Source organism: Lycium ferocissimum, unplaced genomic scaffold (assembly GCF_029784015.1).
Source record: "Lycium ferocissimum isolate CSIRO_LF1 unplaced genomic scaffold, AGI_CSIRO_Lferr_CH_V1 ctg5839, whole genome shotgun sequence".
NCBI lineage: Eukaryota > Viridiplantae > Streptophyta > Magnoliopsida > Solanales > Solanaceae > Lycium > Lycium ferocissimum.
Genome location: NW_026726130.1, coordinates 31,102 through 53,863, shown reverse-complemented (window position 1 = coordinate 53,863; position 22,762 = coordinate 31,102). Strand labels below are relative to the sequence as shown.

The 22,762-nt window shown below is 33.3% G+C and overlaps 1 pseudogene; it reads right to left on the bottom strand.

Moving 5' to 3' along the window:
• Positions 1-1,101: 1,101 nt before the first annotated feature.
• On the bottom strand, positions 1,102-7,903 carry LOC132045008 (large ribosomal subunit protein eL13y-like; annotated as a pseudogene).
• Positions 7,904-22,762: the final 14,859 nt, after the last annotated feature.

Sequence of the window (22,762 nt, the reverse complement as noted above, 5' to 3'; positions counted from 1 at the left end):
GATGGAGTTTCAAATTTTACGTGTGAAACTCTATTGTGGTGTCGAAGTTACACTTGTGAAGAAATTTTATAGCATTAGCAAATTTTGTAATTTTATGGCTTAAAAATGATTGCTTATGAATTTAACCGTGTGGAAGGTGTTGGACGATGAAGAATTGAAAATTGTGGACATATAAAATGGTTGAACCATAGTGAGCTAATTACAAACACATACTGTTTGGCGCATATATGTTTATCCTCCTTGAACGAGAAAATAAATCTCTGACGGCTAAAGGCGCTACATTTCCAAATAGAGTAGAACTTAAAAGAAAAAGGAAAAAAAGTACTAACCATCAAAATAAATCAATGTTGTTACAAAGAGATAAAATTTAGATGAGGAAAGAATGAATTGTCCAACTCTACTGCCAAAGTAATAATGTTGTAATCCAACTGATTTAACTTATATCTACTTACGAAAAGAGTCATATTTTTTATGTGATAAGTGTGCCGTAGAAGATTACTTTCTAGTTTCAGATTACAAAATTCGCTTATTATGAACACTTATAATTAGCCTTACTGTCTAAGATTTAAATTCTAATACAAATAGTTATGCAATAGAGATTGTACAGTATTTGTAACTGCATCCCATGAATTATTCACTTGTTTGGATAATGCTTGATGTTAGTCAATCTCCATTTCCATTACTGGTCAACCTGGTATCTATGAACCAATCCCTAATTCATTATCAACATTGTCAAAAAAAATAATAATAATAATAATAACAATAATAACTGGTATATATGCTTTTGTGCGTTGGAGATCAAGTTTAGCACGATCCAAATAGTCCTACGTCCAAGGGGTATTTGCAAAAATGACAACTTTTAAAACTGTTCTTTATAACATGGTCACAAGTTTCATATATGATCATCATATTCTAAAGAATACGGGTGGGCATCAATTGGTTTGATTCGATTTTTTAAAAGTTTAGTTCTGTTTTTCGGTTTGTCAATATTGATAACTGAAACCGAACTGTAACAATTTTCATTTGGTTCGGTTTTCTTCGTATTCGCTTCGTCTTTGTCGGTTTTGAAAAGAGTATACAGATAATAATGAAATACTGGTATTGTCACTCCCACGTGAATTGTATATACTGGACAGACGATGCATTTTTATATTTTTATCACAAACAAAACAAAATCCTTGAAAACAAAAAAACAAAAGTTCCTCAAAATGATTGTATGAATAAACCTTCATCACAAGGTCTACCAGAAAGTTGATAATGCTTAACATACTACAGAACACTCTACATTGCTCACTTCTCTATCTTGTCAGCTTCAGCTGCCCTCTTATGCCTGACTCCGACATGTCGGGCATTTGTACGCTCAATTTCGCAGCTTGTCGTAGGCATTGAATGATTTCATCTCATCTGTGAGTTCAACAGCTGGTCGCTCCCTAGTAATGGGCATGTACGAACCTTGGACATGGGTGGCAGTAGCAACTTCCTCTGCACTAACATCACCAGCTTTGACCTTCTTGGAACGCCTTGGGAGGATAACTAGCTTAGCCTTGTAACTCTCGAGCCTCTGGACATTAGTTTGGAAACCTTCCAAGGATCTGATCCTGCGGCGATGATCAACAAAAATGCCTACGGTTGGTGCTAGTTTTTGGGAATACCAGCTGCCTTCAGTTCTTCAAGAGAAAATCCCCTGCCAGCACTGACTTTCATGTTGTATTTAAGTGTTTGTCCACAAACAATAGGTCGAAGGGATCCAGCGGTTGGCCTAGGGAAGATCTTCACAACCTTCTGCTGCCTAGCATTACGCCTCCTTTTTTCCAGCAGGTTGGTTGGACCATGTCCTTACATAGTTCTGCCAATGCTTCTTGAACTGCCCATTCGGAATAACATTGTTGTGCTTCATGTATTACCTGGGATTGGGGCTAGTGTTCTGGAGCCAATGGAAGAACAAGGCCGCGCAGACAATGCATACATAGGTAGATATTACATTACCGAAAATTACATACAATTGAGGGGAGCTAAACCTGAACTCTTGATACAGTGAAAGATTGATCTTTCTCCATCTTCATACAATAGGTTACATGATATATACTTTTTGTTTATGGGAGAGATCTCCTATTTACACGTTGACATTGTACAACATGACTATTTATTTTACTATATAATTAACTTACAAAATCTAAAGAAAGATATGAAGTTACAGCTTCAGCATTGTGATTTCAATAACTATTCATAAAGGATGAATTCACAAGATTCTTCCCTTTCCTGATAATGCTCCTCCAATGATAGCTCAATAACTTTGAGATTTTTTTTTCCGAAATAAAAAAACAACACTAAGAGTGGAACAGTCCATGTCTCAATCAATCCAATCCTCTTCCTTTATGCTCTAAAGTTCATATGTCATTCCTACTTTTAGCATGTGCTCATGGGGGATACAAAAAACCTTGTTGCTTTGCCTTGTGTTCATCTTCAAGAAGTGTAAGTATAATTTATTATCGCTTTCTTGGCTATACCAGACCCCTCTCTTCCAATCACTTCATGTTTTCCTACCAAATGAACTACTACATGTTGATAGGCTCTGTCCGGCATTTCAAGTTCTCTTTCTACCAATGATTCTTACTCTTTTTGTTCCCGTATGAACTCCTTGAGCATCTCCACTAGTGATCCTCCAAATGGCTCTTGTTTGTTACGCATATCATATGTCACCACACATTGAAAAAACACACAAATCAGGGGGTTGTGCTTGATTGAAGATGAATCTTTTTCGTGTTGGAACTTCGCTAATAGAAAGTGACTTGAAGGGCACAAACAACAGGATAGAGTGCAAGGCAGGCATATTTGTTGGATAGTGCTTGAAGATTGGTGGAATACTATCAACCTAATGTGAATATAAGATAGCAAATCCTGGTAGGCGATAGGAATTCGTCCTAGCCACTATTTCTTCCACATTGGTGAGAGAATTACCCTGGTCTAGCTCAAAGTAATGGCTCTCTGTACACATAATTTCAAACTTACATAACAGACATAAGGAACACGCCAAATCAAGTTTCATATAACCCCCTTGATTGAACTTTTATAGCACGAAGCTAAAGTAGATTAAACTCGGTCACACCAATGACTAGATAATAGGCCATCACAATAAGAACGTGACTTTCCCGGATCAGAATTACGGCTAATACAAGGAACAGTGACATTAAAGTCATCAGAAGCAAACTGTTATTTCTGTAATTAAAGGGTCAAAAAATTGATTTAATTTAAATATCAAATTTTTTCTTCAAGAAAAATAGTTAGAATGCAAGAAATGGTTGTACCATAAACATCATTAATCTTTCTGGTAGTCCTGAATCCAAGAGTGACAACAACACAAGCCAACATAAGAAGGGGATTGATTTCAGGATTGTACACTTATCCTCTGTGCTTGTTCGATGTATGAACAATTTTAACACGAGAAAAGCATCCTTATTGGAGGAATTGCTGAATTATAGAGAAACTCCAAGAACCATTGCTTGACTAACAATGATGGAGGCTAAACTCCACCACAAACGTTGGACATTATAGAGCGTGTCTGCTTGTGATGCTCCTGTATGACCAAGCAGATACCATATATTGACCAACATTTGTGGTAGCAGTTTTACCTCCAAAATTACTAGTCAAGCAATGATCTCTGGGAAATTCTCGATAATTCAACAATTCTCTCCCGTGGGGATGCTTTCTTCGGGCTAAGATTGCTTATACATTGAACAAGCACCGAGGACAAGTGTACATCGGAGAAATCGATTACCTTCTTATGTTGGCCAGCGTTGCTATCACTTTTGGATTCAGGACTACCAAAAAGATCTGCGACGCTTATGGTACAACCTTTCTTGCATTATGACTATTTTTCCTCAAGAAAAAACTATTGTTTAAATTAAATAAGTATTTTTGTCCTTAAATTCATGAAGAGCAGTTGTGCTTGTGATGACGTTAATGTCATTATTCCTTGTATTAGTCATGGTTCTGATCCGGGAAATTTACATTCTTAGTGTGACAACCTATTGTCTGGTCATTGGCGTGATTGAGTTTATCTACTTCAACTCCGTGCTATAAAAGTTCAATCAAGGGGGATATATGCAACTTGTTTTTGTCATGTTCCTTATGTCGATTATATATGTCTGGAATTACGTGTATAGAAAGACATTACTTTGAGCTAGACCGGAGTATTTCTCAACAATGTGGAAGAAACGTTGGCTAGGACAAATTCTCATCACCTACCAGACTTGTTATCTTCTATTCGGTAATATGGTCCATAGTAGTCCACCGATCTTCAAAGCGCTACCTAACAAATGTGCCCACTGTGCATTTTGTCCTTCTGTTTATGTCCTTCAAGTCACTTCCTATTAGCGAAGTTCCAACAAAAAAAAGATTCATCCTCAATCGAGCGCAACCAACTGATTTGTATGTTTTTATTGGGTAGTGACATATGGATATAACAATATCCGCAACAAACAAGAGCCATTTGAGGCATTACTAGTAGAGAGGCTCAAGGAATTCATAGTGAACAAGAGGAAGAAGAATCAGTAGCAAAAAGAGAACTTGAAGTGCTAGACAGAGCCCAGCAAAACGCGATGGTTCATTTGGTAGGGGTGCACGACGTGATAGTAAGAAAGGGATCTGGTATAGCCAAGAAAGTTGTAATAAATTATGCTTACAACTTTTTAAAGAGGAACATAAGGCAAAGCAATAAGGTTTTTGATATTCCTCCCAGCGCATGCTAAAAATAGGAATGACATCAGAACTTTAAAGCATATAGGCAGAGGATTTGATCTTGTCTTATCTATTTGAGTGGATTTACTCAGACATGGACTATTCTACTCCTAGTGATGAGATGAAGTTTTGTTCATGGATTGTTCTGGAAATGGTATTGAAGATGTGACTAATTTTCTGTTCATATGTTGAAGTTTAGATGCTTTGTAACTTAGCTTCTTGGTGCAGATTAACTGATATGTATGATAAGGATTCAAATTTATTAGCTCTCTGCAGGTAAGACCATTGTTGTAACGGTTTTTATTTCAAAAAGAAAACTTCTCAAAGTTATAAGACTATCATTAGAGGAGCATTATCAGGGAAGGGAAGAATCTTATGAATCTATGCTTTATGAATAGTTATTTGGATCATAATTATGTAAGTTGTAACATCATATCATTCTTTAGAGTTTGTAAGTTAATTGTATAGTAAAAGAAACAGTGATGCTGCACAATATCAATTCAAGAGAGAAATGAAGTAGAAGAGGAATGTGTAGAAAACATGTATGTTAAAATTGAGGATCTTGTAACTCACAAGACTACCAAGCCAATTTACTAGTGATTTTGGAGGTTTGTAACCCGATGCAAGTCGATCAAGGAAGCAAAATTCCTATTACATGAACTTTGGGTCTCCAATCTGCAAAAGTTGAACTGTATAAAGTATGGTTTGTGATTTCTTAAAACAAGAATGCATCTAATAAGGCTTGTGAAATACAGAAATCTTGAAGAATAATTGTATAGCAGTAGTAAGAGTTAACTGTCTAACTAATTTCCTGAAGCTAACTAACTACTGGACTGTTAGTTACTTAACAGAATCAACAGTACAAAGACCAAAATACCTATTTAGTCTAATCTAGTCTTTAAAAAGATATCTTTCCAAGACCTCTAATTAGCAGTACATTGTCAAAGTTACCGTTCGACAACTATGCTTCAAACAAAATGACACAGAGTTCAATAACTTTTCTCCTCCTTAAATACAATAAAATGTTACTTTTACATATCTGAAAGCAAAATATATTAGATAAAAGGTTTAAATGAGTTTGCACATATCTAACTATATTTCATGGGTCAAAAGCCACGTTGAATTGTGAGAAGAGCTTGAAATGAAGGAGGTTTTATAAAAGGGAAAGAGCCAGGTAAATGTCAATTATTTGGGCCCGCAACGAATGAATGAGGTGTGTGGGGGGGGGGGGGGGGGGGGGGGCGGGCGCTATGATCTACCATACTTGGAGGGCTCGAAATTGACAAACTGTTTCAAGATTAACGGTACATACTGTCACACCTCTTTTTCAACTCTCTGGTTAAGATGTTTTTAAAGAGTTTTTCCATTTAAAGTGACGGTATTGAAAAGGGATTATTTATTTATTCAGAGTCGCCACTTGGAATTGAGTTTTGGTGTTCCAAGACACCTTATTGAATCCCTAATCAAAAGAAAATGACTCTTTATTTTTGTTCTGCGAAAATAAAAATCGGGTAAGGAATTCTGTTGACCGAGGAAGGTATGAGGCACCCCTTGAGTCCCGTGGTTCTAGCACAGTTGCTTTTATCGATTTATACTTGGCTAAAATTAATCTTGGCACTACAAAAAAACTACCATTTTGCGGGGGTTAAAAGTGCAAATTGCGAAGGTTTAAAACCCCCACTATTGGCTGTACCGGCTGTTTAGTAAACCCCTGCAATTACGATCGCCACAATTCAAATGCACTCAACTTGCAATGGTTTTGAGGAAAGCCCCGCAACTGATTTGGGTGGTAAATTAGTGGAAAAATAATGTGGAAATGCCTATTAAATCACAGGATATTAGGTAGAAACTACAAGGCAACCTCTGAAAGAATCTACACGTTTCTGAAAGAATCTACACGTTTATCAATTTCGTAGACTGATAATACGCTAATTAACCAAAGCATGATAAAAATGTATTGTTGCAAGAAGTTATGAAACCTTTGACCATAATTGAGAGTTAGAGCTTCAACTTACCTAGTAGAGTACATATAATGGAGAGAGAACATTGTTGTTTGTGTATCTCCTTTAATCTGCAGAAGCATGCAAGAATATGTAAGAATTTTCAGTAATTTTCTAATGTAAAAACCATAGGAACAAATTTCTAATATTTACTAACAGAGCACGGCTTGAATGTTGTCTGATTTTGTTCAAGCTATGAAGATAGTCCTATACAAGAATTAATATTAAACTATGAAAATTTCTCTTTAACTGTGAACACACTAAGCAAACATATTTAGCATCACTAATAAAATTAGACTAAAACTAAGCAATGTTACCAAATTGGCTCTGCAGATATTTAAAAAGAACTATATGCACCAAATGAAGAAAGTATGGTTCAACAAGGGATAAAGTGGCAGCAGGGTATGTACAAGGGGATTGGCTTAAACCAGCAGGAAAATATACAATAATACACAGTGGTTACCACTGGTTGAGAGGCAGTTTAGAGAAGCAGCTATGGTGGAGATGGATATGTAATAGAATGAACATACCCAAGCATAGTTGCATTGCTTGGTTAGCAAACCATCACAGGCTACTAACCAAAGATACACTGTTTAGGCATGGTAGTGCTCCGGATAATAAATGCATGATCTGTGGTACCCATGAAGAGACCATTCAACACCTATTCTTTGAATGTCAATACACTGCTGGATGTTTGAACGAGATACTACAATGGTTAGACTTGAGAATTCAGACCAGAGACATGAAAGGGCTGTGGAAAAGAATGGCTAGGCTCATAAAAGGAAGGAGATGCAGAGAGTTTGTGATGGCAGTCTAAATCTAACTGCACTGATCTATTTTATCTGGAGGGTGAGGAATGAAGCACCGTGGGAAGGAAGAATACTGATGCCAGGGAAGCTGATTGAAGCTGTTAAGCAGGAGTGTAAGCTAAAAACTCAAGAAAGTTTGCACAGGAGAATAAATGGCCAGGAAAAGATGTGGATATAAAACTTGTATCACAAAGAACTTAGCATAGATGGAAAAGGGGAATATATAGAACTGAGTGACAGACAGAGAAGACTTTGAATTATTTCTTTTCTTATGTGTACTGCTATTTGTACTGGGTACTTGATGGAAGCGCAATAAAAATATTTCTTGTTTAACCCAAAAAAAAAAAAAAAAAAAAAAAAAAAAGAAAGAAGAAAGAAAGAAAGTATGGCTTGACTTCAATCTATAGATACTCCAGAAAAGTACCTACCACCAAAATGCATATTGAGATTTCCCTTTGATACAGTGAATTCTCAAAATTTCAGCATTAGAAGTTAAGTACTAACTATATAAGTGTGAGCTACATCAAGGATTCTTAGCTCGCTATGGCGATTTTTGCTTGTTGTTCCTCTATCTGTAGTGTGTAAAATCTTCTCTGCTATAGCTCGCTACTCTAATATATACACTTGGGCTAACAAGTTCAACATCAAATAATATATACATTCATGTTAGCGTCACTTCAGAACTCTAGTAAGATGGCAATCAGTAATGCGTATAAATCAAGCAAAAAGAAGATCAGAATGAGACTTGGCTCTCACCAACTTAAATATATCAGGGCACTCAAAATTTGACAGTTAATTCAAAACCATAACATATTTTAAATACTTGAGAACCGTTCATAAGAAATAAGCTAAAACCTCACTAATTAGCAAAATATTCACATAACAGTATGTTTATACGGTTTCAAGATGACTTAAAATTTACATATTGTATTTGATGGTCTAATTTACACAGCCTAACTAGACTCCCAAAATCAGAAATCTAGTCTTTGAATAACACCTCCAGTCAATCTCCCACGATGATTGGAATTCTTAATTCAAATTGCCAGTATATACATATACATATATATATATATATATATATATATATATATATATATATATATAAGGCAAGAAAGGAAAATAAACATCAAATGATAACTATTCATCTGCTTTACACCAGACAAATGCAAGTAAAACCATTATCTACACAGATTCTAAAGACTTACACTTGCAGTACTTTTGAACCAGCAGTAAAACGCCTCGTTAGTACCTCATTAGTTGCATTTTTGCCCGCACAAAGATAATACTCCTCGAATGCTTAAAATTGCTTCTTTTGTATCTGCAGCAAAAGGCACCAAACATTTGTTACTAGTACCTAATACAACTTCCTATTAAAATTGTTTACCATTCCAAGTCCAAAAAATCACCAGAAACAAGTGTTACACTTTATTCCGAAGTATCATGCAATTAAGTTCTTAGAGGATAATTTTTTACTCAAAGGCTAATGTGAACATGCAATTCAACATCAAAGTAGTTCCTAGCATACTGCCCGAGATATCAAAAGTTGACGCATCTCAGTCATGTTGTTTACGAAAATTTTGTTGTCACGTAATGTAGAAACATCAAACCAATTCAACTATTGAATAGGAGTACTACTTAAATAAATGCTTCAGAACAAGCTAGATTCCCTAAAAGGGAAAACGATCAAAGTGTGATAAATGAGAAGATTAGAAGCAAGATGAAATAAAGACCTTGAAGCAAATCAAACGATATATGTTCCGAGAAATTACTCTGATTGAAGTATATGTGATTGTATGTGTGTCGGAAACTTGTATTAACCTTTTGTAAGAGTGTTGTGTATATGTGATTGTGTGTTTCCGGAACTTGTATTAGCCTTTTGTAAGAGTGTTGTGTATATGTGATTGTGTGTGTGTCCAAAACTTGTATCCATGAGTGCCTATTTATATTGTGTTAAGTGGAGTGTGTGCGTCAAATATGAAAAGTGTGTTAGTGTGAAAATATGAAAAGTGAGTGTAAAATCTGCAATGAGGGAAATACGGAATTGGTTGGGGTGCATTTTTTCAAAGAGGGAGATTGGGTATTAAATGTTAGGGATTTCACTTTTGACTTTTTTTTTCTTCTTTTTTTTCGTTTTTTTTAATAAAATAAATAAAATATAATGATAAAATATTAACTAACTATTTCTAGACTTAATAATATATTTAAATAGGTAGTCCACAAATAAAATATAATAAAGACAATACTAAAAGTGCTAACTTATTTATTAAGACCTGAATTAAAAGAAAACACACACACATATACATATAGTGTAACCACATATAGTGTAACACCTTAGATTTGATAAAACATTGGGTGTTCACGCATACTGAGAGGATGGTTGCTCAAATCAAGAAACGATTACTTGATAGGTTAAATTTATCTTAAGGCTACAAGAAATTACATAGATGTAGAGGAATCATGCAAAGAATACACACGTAATTAGTCTTTTCTGCTGGAAACCCTTCTTAGAAGATGGTTGTGAATTAGGTACGTGTTAGCTTGTTATTTTGTTCTTTTGTTTATCAATTGGTAATATTATAGTGTTACCAAACCAAAAAGAATGAATGAGAAAATGTTGAAGAAATTGCAGGTTTAGCCCTTCAAATGGGCTGATTTTTATTTTTTGTCCTTCAAATGAGCTGGTTTTAAATTTTTGTCCTTTAGCAATTAAACTTATGCCTAGCGGGGCATAAGTTCTTTAAGAACGAGGGGTATAACTTGTGGAATATTATGATGTGAAAATATAAACTTTTACCCCGTGAAAAAATTAATTGTCTTGAGGGACAAAAATTAAAGACCAGCACAAAACAAAGGCATAACTGCACAAGTGCCAATGACCCGAGAATGTTGTTACTGAGAAAGTTTTAGCGGTACAAATGGGTGTTAATTTAACCCACGAAGATATGAATGGTCCAACCCACTTAAGTTTGGGCGGATAGTTAAACCGGGGCAATTTGCAGGATTGCCCATGAAGGTGGTCTTTAATTTTTACTTCAAAATGATGGTCTTTAAAATTTGCCCTTCGAGTGAATTTGCGTAGGTACGAGAATTTACTGCTGGGCCCAAATGCGCTTGCGTAGGCGGTTCCAAAAATTCTGCCTCATGCCTAGCGAAATTTTGGCTTGCGGTTTTTTTTTTTTTTTTAAATGAGTAGGGGTTCCGAGCCATGGCCTCGGGGTGTTAGGCGAAGAATCTTGGAAAACCATGCCAAATTTGAGAAGCGAAAATTGAAGACCACCCCAAATGAAGGGCAATCCGCGCAAAAAAAAAAGATTAAACCGCTCATTATAGGCTCAACCTATTTGGAACCATCCAATTAAACACATTAAAATATTGAGTTGATAATACAATTCTTCTTCTACTCTTTGAAATCTAATATCTGATGATTATATTTTTTGGGTAGAATATATATATATCAACAGAGCCAAAAATTAAACATCAGTCCTTAAAAGATCCATTCAATGAAATTTCTTGTGTTATTTCATAAAACATTCGCACCTTAATTGCATCTTCACAAGTATTGAAAGACTAGTGTTAGACGAGCAACGAATTGCGAATTGCACCAGTCGTGAATAATCCTTAAATGAATTTAATCAACAATATAAAACAAAACAGTCGGGAAAAAAACACTTATGAAAAAATTGCACATTGTGCAATCAACCTGCTGGGTATTCTAATATCTAAATTACTCACAAAAGTAAGTACTAACCTCTAAATAGATTTAATTATTTAATGCAAAGACAAACAAAATAAAAAAGACGAGAGCAAAAAAGAATCTCGCGTGGTAAAATATCTTGCATGGGTCAACTTAGTCACCTGATCAACATAGACAGTTTAGGTAATAATAATTGCAATAATTAATCCAAGGGTTGGGGGGATTAAGGAAAAAAGAAAACGATTGAAAGAGAAAGGGCTTGACGTGCGTTAAAGAGATATAATGAAGTGAAGTTGAGGACCTACAAAATGCTATTTGAATGAAGCAACAATAATTGTATATTCTTTTTGAATTATGAGGTTTGGTAAGCTTATAAAGACGATCAAATAAGTTTATATACACTAAAAATCTCAAAAGTGTTTGTAAGGTAAAATCAACCAAAAGCGTCCAAGTGATTAACGAAATGGGTTGAAAATCATGATTTTTCAAGCTTAAATCTTAATGGAGGCAAAAACATTAGGTGCTTTTTCCCCTCATATATTCAAACCTTGACGGATAGAGTTACCTAGTATAATGGTATCTTTTGAACAAATATATAACTTTTTTCATCTCGATTTTTCGTGACATACTTTTCTTTTTAATATGTCAAAAAGAGAATCATATTATCTTATTTAAGAAATAATTTAACGTTAGACTTCTCATTTCCTTTTATAAGGTAATTTCTAGCTATAAAAATGTCGCTGTTTAAGCCATAAATTTCTAAAAAAATTATACTCAACGCTCTATCAAATACGGTCATAAAAATTGGAATAAAAAGGATAATAGTATTGCTTAATGAGTTTGGACGTAATTTTAACTATTCTTAGCATTATTTATTATAAATGTTTGAGACAAATTAAAAAGACGGTATTGAAAGGTACATAGTCCAGTCACCTGAGAAATAAGGTACCACCAAATGGGCATTGACTGTTTTGGTTATCATATATGCAATAATTAATGAATCAAACTATCCAAGTGCTGGGGCTAGAAAGGAAAAAAAAACGTGTGAAAGAGAAAGGGGTAGGGAGTGGAGGCTGGCGATGTAGAGATAAATAATGGAGTAACGTGGGTAAAATTGTCCCATTTCGAATAATTTATAGTCCAGTCACTTGAGAAATAAGGTACCACCAAATGGGCATGGACTCTTTTGGTTATCATATATGCAATAATTAATGAATCAAACTATCCAAGTGCTGGGGCTAGAAAGGAAAAAAAAAACGTGTGAAAGAGAAAGGGGTAGGGAGTGGAGGCTGGCGATGTAGAGATAAATAATGGAGTAACGTGGGTAAAATTGTCCCATTTCGAATAATTTATAGTCCAGTCACCTGAGAAATAAGGTACCACCAAATGGGCATTGACTGTTTTGGTTATCATATATGTAATAATTAATGGATCAAACTATCCAAGTGCTGGGGCTAGAAAGGAAAAAAAAAAAAAAAAACGTGTGAAGAGAAAGGGGTAGGGAGTGGAGGCTGGCGATGTAGAGATAAATAATGGAGTAACGTGGGTAAAATTGTCCCATTTCGAATAATTTTAAGACAAAATTGACCTACTTTAATTGATTTATTTTTTTTATATGGATCAATCAGATTAGCGAATGATATTTATAAGCTACTTAGCTAATTAAAAAAGGTATTTTATAGAGAAACTTTCATAAATAGCTATAGTTTAGAGCCTAATTACGAAATGCACAATTTCCGATTTATGGAGTATTTATGGGCAATTAGGGCGTACGTTAGCTAAAGTTTAGAGTTGTATCAGCGGGTATTAGTTGTATCAGCAAATAATGTATCAGCTGAAATTGCGCGAAATAGTTATATCAGCGCATACAGATATTCGTGTGTATTGTGTATTTGATACAAAACCCAAAATATAGCTACGTTTGTAATTTTTTGAAACTATAGCTATATGTGTATTGTAAATATTGTCTAAATGTTTGTCACGTCACGTTTTTTTTTTTTCCTGTAACGGAGGATAAGATTACCCTACTTGATATAATCTAAAAATATTTTTACCTTTTTCCTTTCATAATTTTTATTCTTAAATTAAAAAATAGCTATTGAAATCCAAACAACCCCTCCTACATCTCAAAAAAAAAAAAAAAAAAAAAAAAAAAAAAAAGGTTCTAATATAACCAGGTAATATGATGCATCATGCATGTTCACTGAATTCAAATTTTGTATAGAAAAACTTGCAAATTACCTAATGACCACGAAGTACCAAGCCTTGTGGCAAGGAGAAGGAAGAACTTGCAAGATTGTTGTGTTCTAGCTTAATTTCAGTCTTATAGCTAGATTAGTGAAGTGAGCTAGCTACTTGGCAATTTGGTTTATATGCTTTGGTACAGGAAGCACTTTGTGTAGGGGTCACCTTGATATGCATTAACCTTTTTTTGTGGTTCAACGGTAGAAAGAAAATGCTAAGAGAATGAATGCAATAATAATAAATGGTAAGCTTGTCTGCAACACTTGTTCCCAAAGAAATGGAAAAACATAATTTATTAGGTAGAGGGTACAACAATTGATGCAAACGAGCTTTGAAGGATGGAAACACGCAAGGATTGAAGATGATATATAATTAATCAGGAAATGTAGGAGAAGGTAATTAGCATGTGTAGTGCTTGGATCTCAAAGCATGTGGGCAGTACTATTAATTATATGCCAAGAAGTCCTAAGTGTACAACATGTGTTTTGTTTTTATTTATTTTCCACTTAGTGTTAGGTATTCGTATTGGGATTTAACTAAATTTGAATTCGTGCTAGAAAGTGCCACATTGGGGTAAAACGCTCTCTAATAAAGGCGGCTTCATATCAAGGACTCGAACCCCAAATTTCTTATTAATGAAAAAGTATTTAAAGACTCCATTAATGTGATTATTGATAAAGCTAACTTTTGTGGTTAGCTATCATGAGTACATATGTGAACGTCAACCTCTTTAAGTTAATGAAAGAAATTGCACTACCCTTCAAATGGGCTGGTATTTAATTTTTGCCCTTCAAATTCGAACTTATTTCAAGCGACGCATAAGTTTTTTGGCATGGCCATAACTTGTGGGATATTCCAATGTAAAAATACAAACTTACGTCCCGCGAAAAAGCTGTTTGTTTTGAGGGACAAAAATTAAAGATCAAAACAAAATAGGGACAAAAGTGCAAATAAACCAAGTAAGTCGGTAGAAATTTCTCACGTACATCAGTTTAAACTTAATGGAGTATAACTATATTTTGATGAAATTTTCAACTATACATTATATAGAAGAAAAATAGCTTGAGGATTACTTATTGGACCACTTATTAATATTTAGCTTTTGTTTGAAATATAATTCAGAAATACATCATTTTTAAGGTAAAAATAACATTTACACAAAAAAATTCCCAAAGCTAAAATACGGGATAACTCCATCACTTGATGTTCAATTATATTTGGGTGTCTAATTTTTTCTTTTTCTGTTCTTTCATATAAGCAATGCACAAGGCTAGTCATAAGTTAGGAAAATTACTTCCCCAAATATGTCTGATCAGTTGAAATGAGTAAATAGAAAATTATATTTTCCTTCAAACCAAACACATCATAGTTCCATGACTCCATTCCTTCCGATATACTTTTGCCGTCCCAAAATAAGTGTTATCTTAGCCCACTTTTCTCTTTTCAACTTGCTCGTCTTGTCCCACTCATGGGCAGAGCTAGGACACGGATTACTAACTTACTACACGAGAAATTACACTTAATGACTTTGAAAAATTGGTGATTTTAAATTTTTGATCTTGTTTGCTACTGTAAAAAAATCTTCAAGATTAAAAGTCAAAACTTGTTAAATTTGAAGTCTTGCTCACAGGGCATATAAGGTCAAAAGTTTAAGGCCTCACCGCCAAAACTTTTTTGTGAATATCGTTACTATGACACTGGTCCTACTTTATTACTTATGCTCTTTTATTTTGTTATTTTGCTGAAAAATACAAGTTTACTTTTATTTTTTCTATCTTAATCTATATGAAGGATTTCATAGTACGAGGGTTAAAGTGCATATATGATTTTCAGTGTGAATTTGAACTTGGATTATTCAAGCTTTCTTTTTAAAATTTTTTTATTTATTTGAAATTACATTAAGCATATTCTTTTATTCAATTTATGTGTCGTACTTTTCTTTTTAGTATGTTTAAAATAAATATTTGCTATATGTTTAAATGGCTAACTTTTAAGGATCCCAATATTTTATGTGACGTGTAGGGGTGTACAAGTAGCGACAAATCGCACTAAACCGATAAACCGAGAAAAACCCGATAGTGGTTTTGGTTGGACTTGGTTTGGTGTTGAAAAAAATCCAGGCCATAATTGGTTTGATTTGTTTTAACTAAAAAGTCAACCTAATAAACTTCCGACATTACATTTATTTTCTAAGTTAAGTTCAATAATATGATAATACGTGAAGAACTACGAAAAAAGTTTTATATCATATTAATGTTAGTAATCAAAAGTCAAACCAAAACCAACTCAACAACCGATGCTTAACAAAGACATTCAATTTACCACTAATAGCTGATAATGTTGGATATATCTATTCTTTCACCAGATAATTTATTTAAGTGAAAAAACATAACTTAAGTTTTTTTCTTTGTCACGTATTAATGTCTATTAAGCCGAACTTATTTTAGCATGACTTAGTATTTTTAGATTATGGTCATTTTCTTTATGGCTTGTTAATTAGCAATATTTATTTAACCGATTTTATTAGCATTTGTTGAATATTTTAATACAATGTCATTACTCTTCTCACATTTTATGTTATTTTTTTAAGAAAAATCTTAATTCATAGCTTGTATCTTACCAGACTAAGAAATATTTGAGTAAATCTTACATGTTTTGTATCAAGACTATTCCGAAAAAAAATTTGAAAAATCCGAGAAAACCCGAATAACCGAAGAAAACCCAAGGTCAAAAACCCGATTTTATTAGTTTGGTTTGGTGTATAAATTTAAAAATCCGACACAATTTTTTTTTTAGTTTGGTGTTTAAAAAGTAAGACGAGCGATAACCTATTAATTACACAATGGTTAAATACGTGTATAAAATGGCAAGATTTAAAGAATATTTTTGTACATAATATACATATTTAGTTTAAAACAATAGAATTTAAAAGTTATCCTTATTTTGTAACATGTTATGTTCAATCACATTAAGACCACCTGTAAAATAAAACGGAGGGTTTCATGTTGATTTTCAATTTGACAGTATCTTAACTTTTGACGCCAATATTATGTGGGAACAATCAATAGTGAAATTATTTCCTTTCTGAATAGGAAGTTCTCCACAAATCAAATCATGTGTTTGTCCGTGAATTGATAAAATACTTCTTTTAAATGCTTTTGGCCAAATTTATATGCTCTTGAATTGTGTTCTTCAACAAGGACATAAATTAAAGAAATGCAAACTCAATTTTCTTTTTTTTTTCTTTTTTTTTTTTTTTTAAAAAACGAAAAAGATCAAAAACTCAAACATTTAAGGAAAAAGCAAGCATGAAGAACACTCAGTTGTCAGTTCACAGTGTTGTCATAAAAGTCGAGAAAATGCAAAAACACGGTGAGTTTGTATAAAAATAGAAATGATTTTTCTTTTTATGAATAGATTATAATTTGATTTATTTTATAATCATTTTATCTGAGGCTATTTTGTACTGCTTGCACTAATTTCATGAAATCTTGTTATCTCTATAATTACTACGTGTATCATTCATTTTTATATAAAACCAACTCTACTTACTAGTGATTTAACAAAAAAACAACAACAACTATATCTCAATCCAAAACAAGCTGGGATCAGTTATATGAATATACTTTAAATATACGTTAATTAAGTATGATTAAGTGATAAGAAATGTATGTGAGCACGTATGGTAGCAATTTATTCTCTACGTAAAAATTTGGGTGCAGATATATTTTCACTTATTTTTTGAAGCCAGCTTTAGGGGGAAGCCACTAAAGCAATTGCTTTATGCCCCCCAAGTTGAAGGCCCCAAAATTTAATTATATAGGAGCGTATTATAAAACTATGAATAAAAGAGATTAGATTTTATATCTCTTTTCTTGAAATGTGATAGGTTATTGAACTAAAGAATTTAAATTTTATACTCTTTTGTTAAAATTTATGTAACGTTAACTTTCTTTTAATACCCTAAAAGTTAATGACATTTTTCATATAATAAGAATCTAATTTTAAACATTTCGTTTTGACCTTAATAAGATGATTTATAGTTACAAAATTTCTATAACTTGTTTTAGACCACAATTTTCAAGAATCTTTCTTTTATCTTAATTTTGTGCCCAGCCAAACCTCTTCATATGAATTAGAGAGTAATAAACGTTATGCAATATATAAAAATGAACAAATTGATGACGACTTTGATAATTTTAAAAAGATGAAGTCTCTTGTAGAGTTGAGTTTTTCTTATAAATAGTGGATTAAACCTTTTCTTACTTCAAATAGATTGAATTATTCTAAATGTATGAAATTATTGACATCTACTTAGTGGTGCAAAATTGAGATTATTAGATTATGAGAATTTATAAATATATTATCGTAACCACCAATATATATTTCTTATACAAATATTCAATTAAATTTGAATGGATAGAGTTACTAAATATCTCTAATGGTGGAAGGTAGCATGTAACAGAGTGAATATTAATCTAGATAGGTACAAGATGATCCATATACCATCTTTATAAAACAAAGAGAAAGAATTAGAATAAAAATATATAAAATTTTATTAAATAAATAAGGCCTCTTATAAAAATGTGGCTTTAGGCCACGGATATCGTTAAGCCGCCCCTGACGATACCAAGTAATTCTATCCACCAAAATTCATATTATACAAACTTGAAGTAAAAGTTTACCATCTGAATTAACCTATGGAGGCCAGATCTATTTTACTCTATCACATATTCCTATAGTGTTACAAAATGAGGGGAAAGAAAGTACAATGAGAATAATAGTTAGGCACCTTTGTTTGTTTCTCTTAATAATAACTAGACTAGATTTTACGCATTGTTGATGTAAAAGTATATCTTGTGGAGAGGGAGCACATGCCTAAGGTGGGTTGATGACTCAAGATGAAAATGATGGCGTAAATTCCCAAGGACAAATATTCGAAGTTGTGGCACATAACTTTGTTCTCTTTTTGTCTTTTCATTATTCCCACATTCTCTTCCAACATTTTAACCCACAACTAATTATTTAGAGGGTATTAAGGTAAAAAAGTTTAAGTTTATTTTACTCACTAGATGAACGGCCCAACACTATTAATTCAGAAGTAGCCTCCTTCATTGGAGCTTTGGAGTAATCATTTGTTGACACATAAAAGAGTATAATGGATAACCATCTTGAACAACATAAGTCTACCTAATGCGACCACAAAGTTCAAAATACATTTAGAATTAGCATATGGTCGATGGCAGCCACGATGATGTGCCGTTTTTACACCGAAAAGCTAAAGATATTACATGTTTGCGTTATTCAATCTGGTGACATACTAAGGCCATTTCACTATACAAATGCTCAAACGAATATTCTCACTGGACAGAGCAAGCACATGCCTCGAGCTAAGGCTCTATGTATACACATCTGAATTGCGGCAAAGTTGAGAAGCATGATCTCTCTTATAAGTCCCATAGCCTGGTCATCAACTTTCGAAAATATCTGACATTCATGGTACTCACCGTGCAGTGTGCTCATATATACATATATAATCAATATTTGTGCCCACCATGTAAGTTAACCTCCAAATATCTTATGTTACAGTTTTTTCAGTTCTCAATCTATTTCAAGCGTTAAATGAATATAAGAAGCTTAAATGAATTATTTAGACAACCCCTAGATAGAATTGGCATGTGTTTAAACCCCTAAATAGAATTGGCATGTGTTTAATCAAATATTTATTTAGCAAAATGAAGGCTAAAAGAATTAACATTCGATACCATTTGTGAATCCAGTGCGCACAAAAATAGGGAAGTAAATATTTTAGCATCATTAAAAAGCGGAATAACATTAATCAAGATTCATGGTTTACCCAAATTCACGCGTCTAATCCACTGATGGCATAAAACCTCTGGATGAAACATTTGCAAGTGACGGCTTGAGATTTTGGTTGGCACATTTATGCTTGGCAAGTCAAAAATTCTTTATGAAACATCTGCATCTAATCAAGATTCAATATTTACTCATATTTATGCTTGGTAAGTTAGAAATTTTCTGTTCAAGTTTTGGTCGACGGCTTGAGATTTCGGTTTAAGGCATCGTTTGGTTATTGAGTTTCAACGGGATCGTTGTAAAATGCTAGCAAGTCCCACAGTGAGCACACTATGAGCAAAGAGGATCTTGTGTTTGAATTTCTCGTTTTCATATGATTTTTTCTGTTGGAAGAGAAAAACAATCTCGATTTCAAGTTTTTTTTTTTTTTTTTTTAAAAAAAAAAACTGTGTATAACATGTTGTACTCTTGTTATACATGATTCCCAGAATTAATGTTGAAACTGAATTTAGTTGTATCCCAATTTCTAATGTTCACGGTATACATAAATTTGATAAAATAGTGTTGATTGAATATGAGTTGTGTCCCAATTTTTTATGTTCGTGATATACATAAATGTTGATGCATAATGTATACCAATTTCGGCTCAAACAAATGTATACAATTATTAGGTGAATACGTACCAATGTATAACAAAGCAAAATTATAAAGGTACCAACGTAAACAAATATATACCAATTTAGAAGAATATGGACCAATGTATATCAATTTATTAGGTAAATATGGACAAATGTATACCAAGGCAAAATTGTACGGATACTAATGTAAACAAATGAATACCAACTTATTAAATAAATACGGACCAATGCATACCAATATAAAATGTATACCAATTTATTAGGTCAATACAAACCAATGAATACCAATGCAAACAAATATATACAAAGTTAGAAGAGAGAGGATACTAAATATTCTTTGCTTATGGACGTGGTGCTAATTTTTTAGCCGTAAAAGTGTGACATGGTCACTGTGTGCCAACTTGGTCGGGCTAATATATGCCAATTATATGTGTGTGTTAGCATACTGTGCCAAATCCCCCTAGTTTCTTAGATTATTTAGAATCTGAGCCCAAATTTTACATGGACTAATCCAATAAATTTTCAAAATCCTACAGCCATTTCTATGGAACTTCTTTCTTGCCACAGTAGCAGAAAATATTAGCATGAAAATAAGTTTGTTGTGGAAAACTAAAGTTACCATAAAGGAAAATTAAGTTTACATAACATTATTTTTCTTTTTAATCGGTTTCAAAAAGAATGAAATTATTTATATTTAAAAAAAATTAATTTTAAACTTTCTATTTTATCTTTAATGATATGTTGTTAAAATCGAGACAGAGACAAGAATAATGAGAGAATTCTTTCTGCTTTGTATTCATCATAATGATTTAAGTAATGTCCTCTGTCTCCTTGTCTAATAAGGTAACCCCATTCTAATAGGATTACACATCTTATATCACCATAAATATAACTTTACCATAAATAAAACTATTACAATTAGACTACAACAGGGTTCCATATATGCTCTTATAGCTATAGAAAATGTCATGACATATTCAACACGCCAAGTATATAGTTTTCGCTTAGATTATACTCCGTCCATCCCATAATAAGTGTCACCTTACCCAAAAAAATTTGTCCCATAATAAGTGTCACCTTAGGAAACCAAGACATAAATTGGCTAGTTTTTTCCAACTCTACCCTTAGACAAAAACTTACAAGTTAAAGTAACATCTAAATGATGATTGGAAAAGCCACATAGTAACTTGGTATTATTGGATTCTCAATGTCAAAAGGATTACTACTTGTGCATGCTCTACACAAGAGGAAAAAGTAATTTATTTTTATTATACAAGGGTAATTTAGTAAACTTCACATTACATTATTGATTCCTTAATATGCGTATTTTTGGCTAAGGTGACACTTATTATGGAACGGAGAGGGTACTTTTTTTTCTTTCCCGCCCGTTATTCGGTATCTGCACTGGACTCGACTAAATTCGTATTCACACCGGAAAAAATCTAACATTTGAGGGCAACTCACTCCATAACAAAGGCGGCTCCATTAATTTAAAATTGGACAAATCAACTACGTATAAGCACGTCCGGATATACATAAATCAACTAAAAGAAAAAGTAAATATACCTAAATATTCCTCGGTTTCTGTACTTTTTCTTTTCTCCGTTTACAACATCGTTGACAAAGAATGTCATACATTATTTTGGAAAATTGTAATGAACTCAAATCTAATGCAACAGTAATCTGGTTCTCAAGTATATTAACAACACTAAAGTTCAACTACAATTCAGGAAAGTAAATGCCCAAAAAAAAAAAAAAAACAGAATATTAAAAGTAAGAATTATGGATTGTAGAAGGGAGATGAGAAGCTTAGACTTAGAGAATTGGGGATGAGAAATATAGAGATGCCTTTGCACATAATTCATCATGCCTACTGCTAGTGATAACCGTTATTATTTATCCCGTCCCTGGGCTTGGATCCAAAGTAGCGCTTTGTGATGGGTCCGGGCCTATCCTTCTACTTGGCCCGATATCAATTTGTATGATGTCCTCGTTGGTATCCTTATTGAGCTGGGGCCGATTCATAACAATACTCCCGTCCTTAATAAGAACCTTGTCCTCAAGGTTCAAGTCAAGAAATCGCGCCAACAAAGACATTAGTAATCTAAGTGTAGTTACATTCACTTCAAGCTGGGTGAAGTGCACTTGATGACAGGCACCCTCAATTTCCTTGTGAGCAAAATCAAGAGCATCACCATTGTGTCAGCATAGTTTACTTCACGTTGGACACGGTTGTGATAAGAAAAACATTGTAGTTTCTCTAAATGTTCAATAGTCCACAATAACCCTAGAATAAAAAGCATGATAGAGATTGCTTTAACGATATCATTGACATGATTAAGCTCCACAACAACTTCATAATTTGCATGATACTCAATAGTGATACTCAATCACACTCCAACATAACATAGTGAGAACAAAAGGTAGAGGGAAACTAAGTTGTAGCCCATCTCCTGCATTATGGCAGTCCTCCACTAAATTTTTATGCATAGTTGAATCAACATACTTGTCATCTTGCAGATCTGAATTTTCTTTCCATGATACATTGTTGTAGTTAGGTATTTTCACAGTATCCTCAACTCTCTGCCCCACAAACCATTTTTCTAAAGGCACAATGCTAGTTGAAATTTCCACAGACTAGCGTTACTATACCTGATGCATACACGATACACCAAATCCTAAACTAGTAATGTTCGATCGTCAATATCTGAAGCCCACTAGCTATGGACAAACCCAAAAAAGTAAGGCCCTAAATTAATTTAGAATTTAAGCCCAATTATAATAGACGAATCCAATAAATTTCAAAAGCCTATTAATATTCCC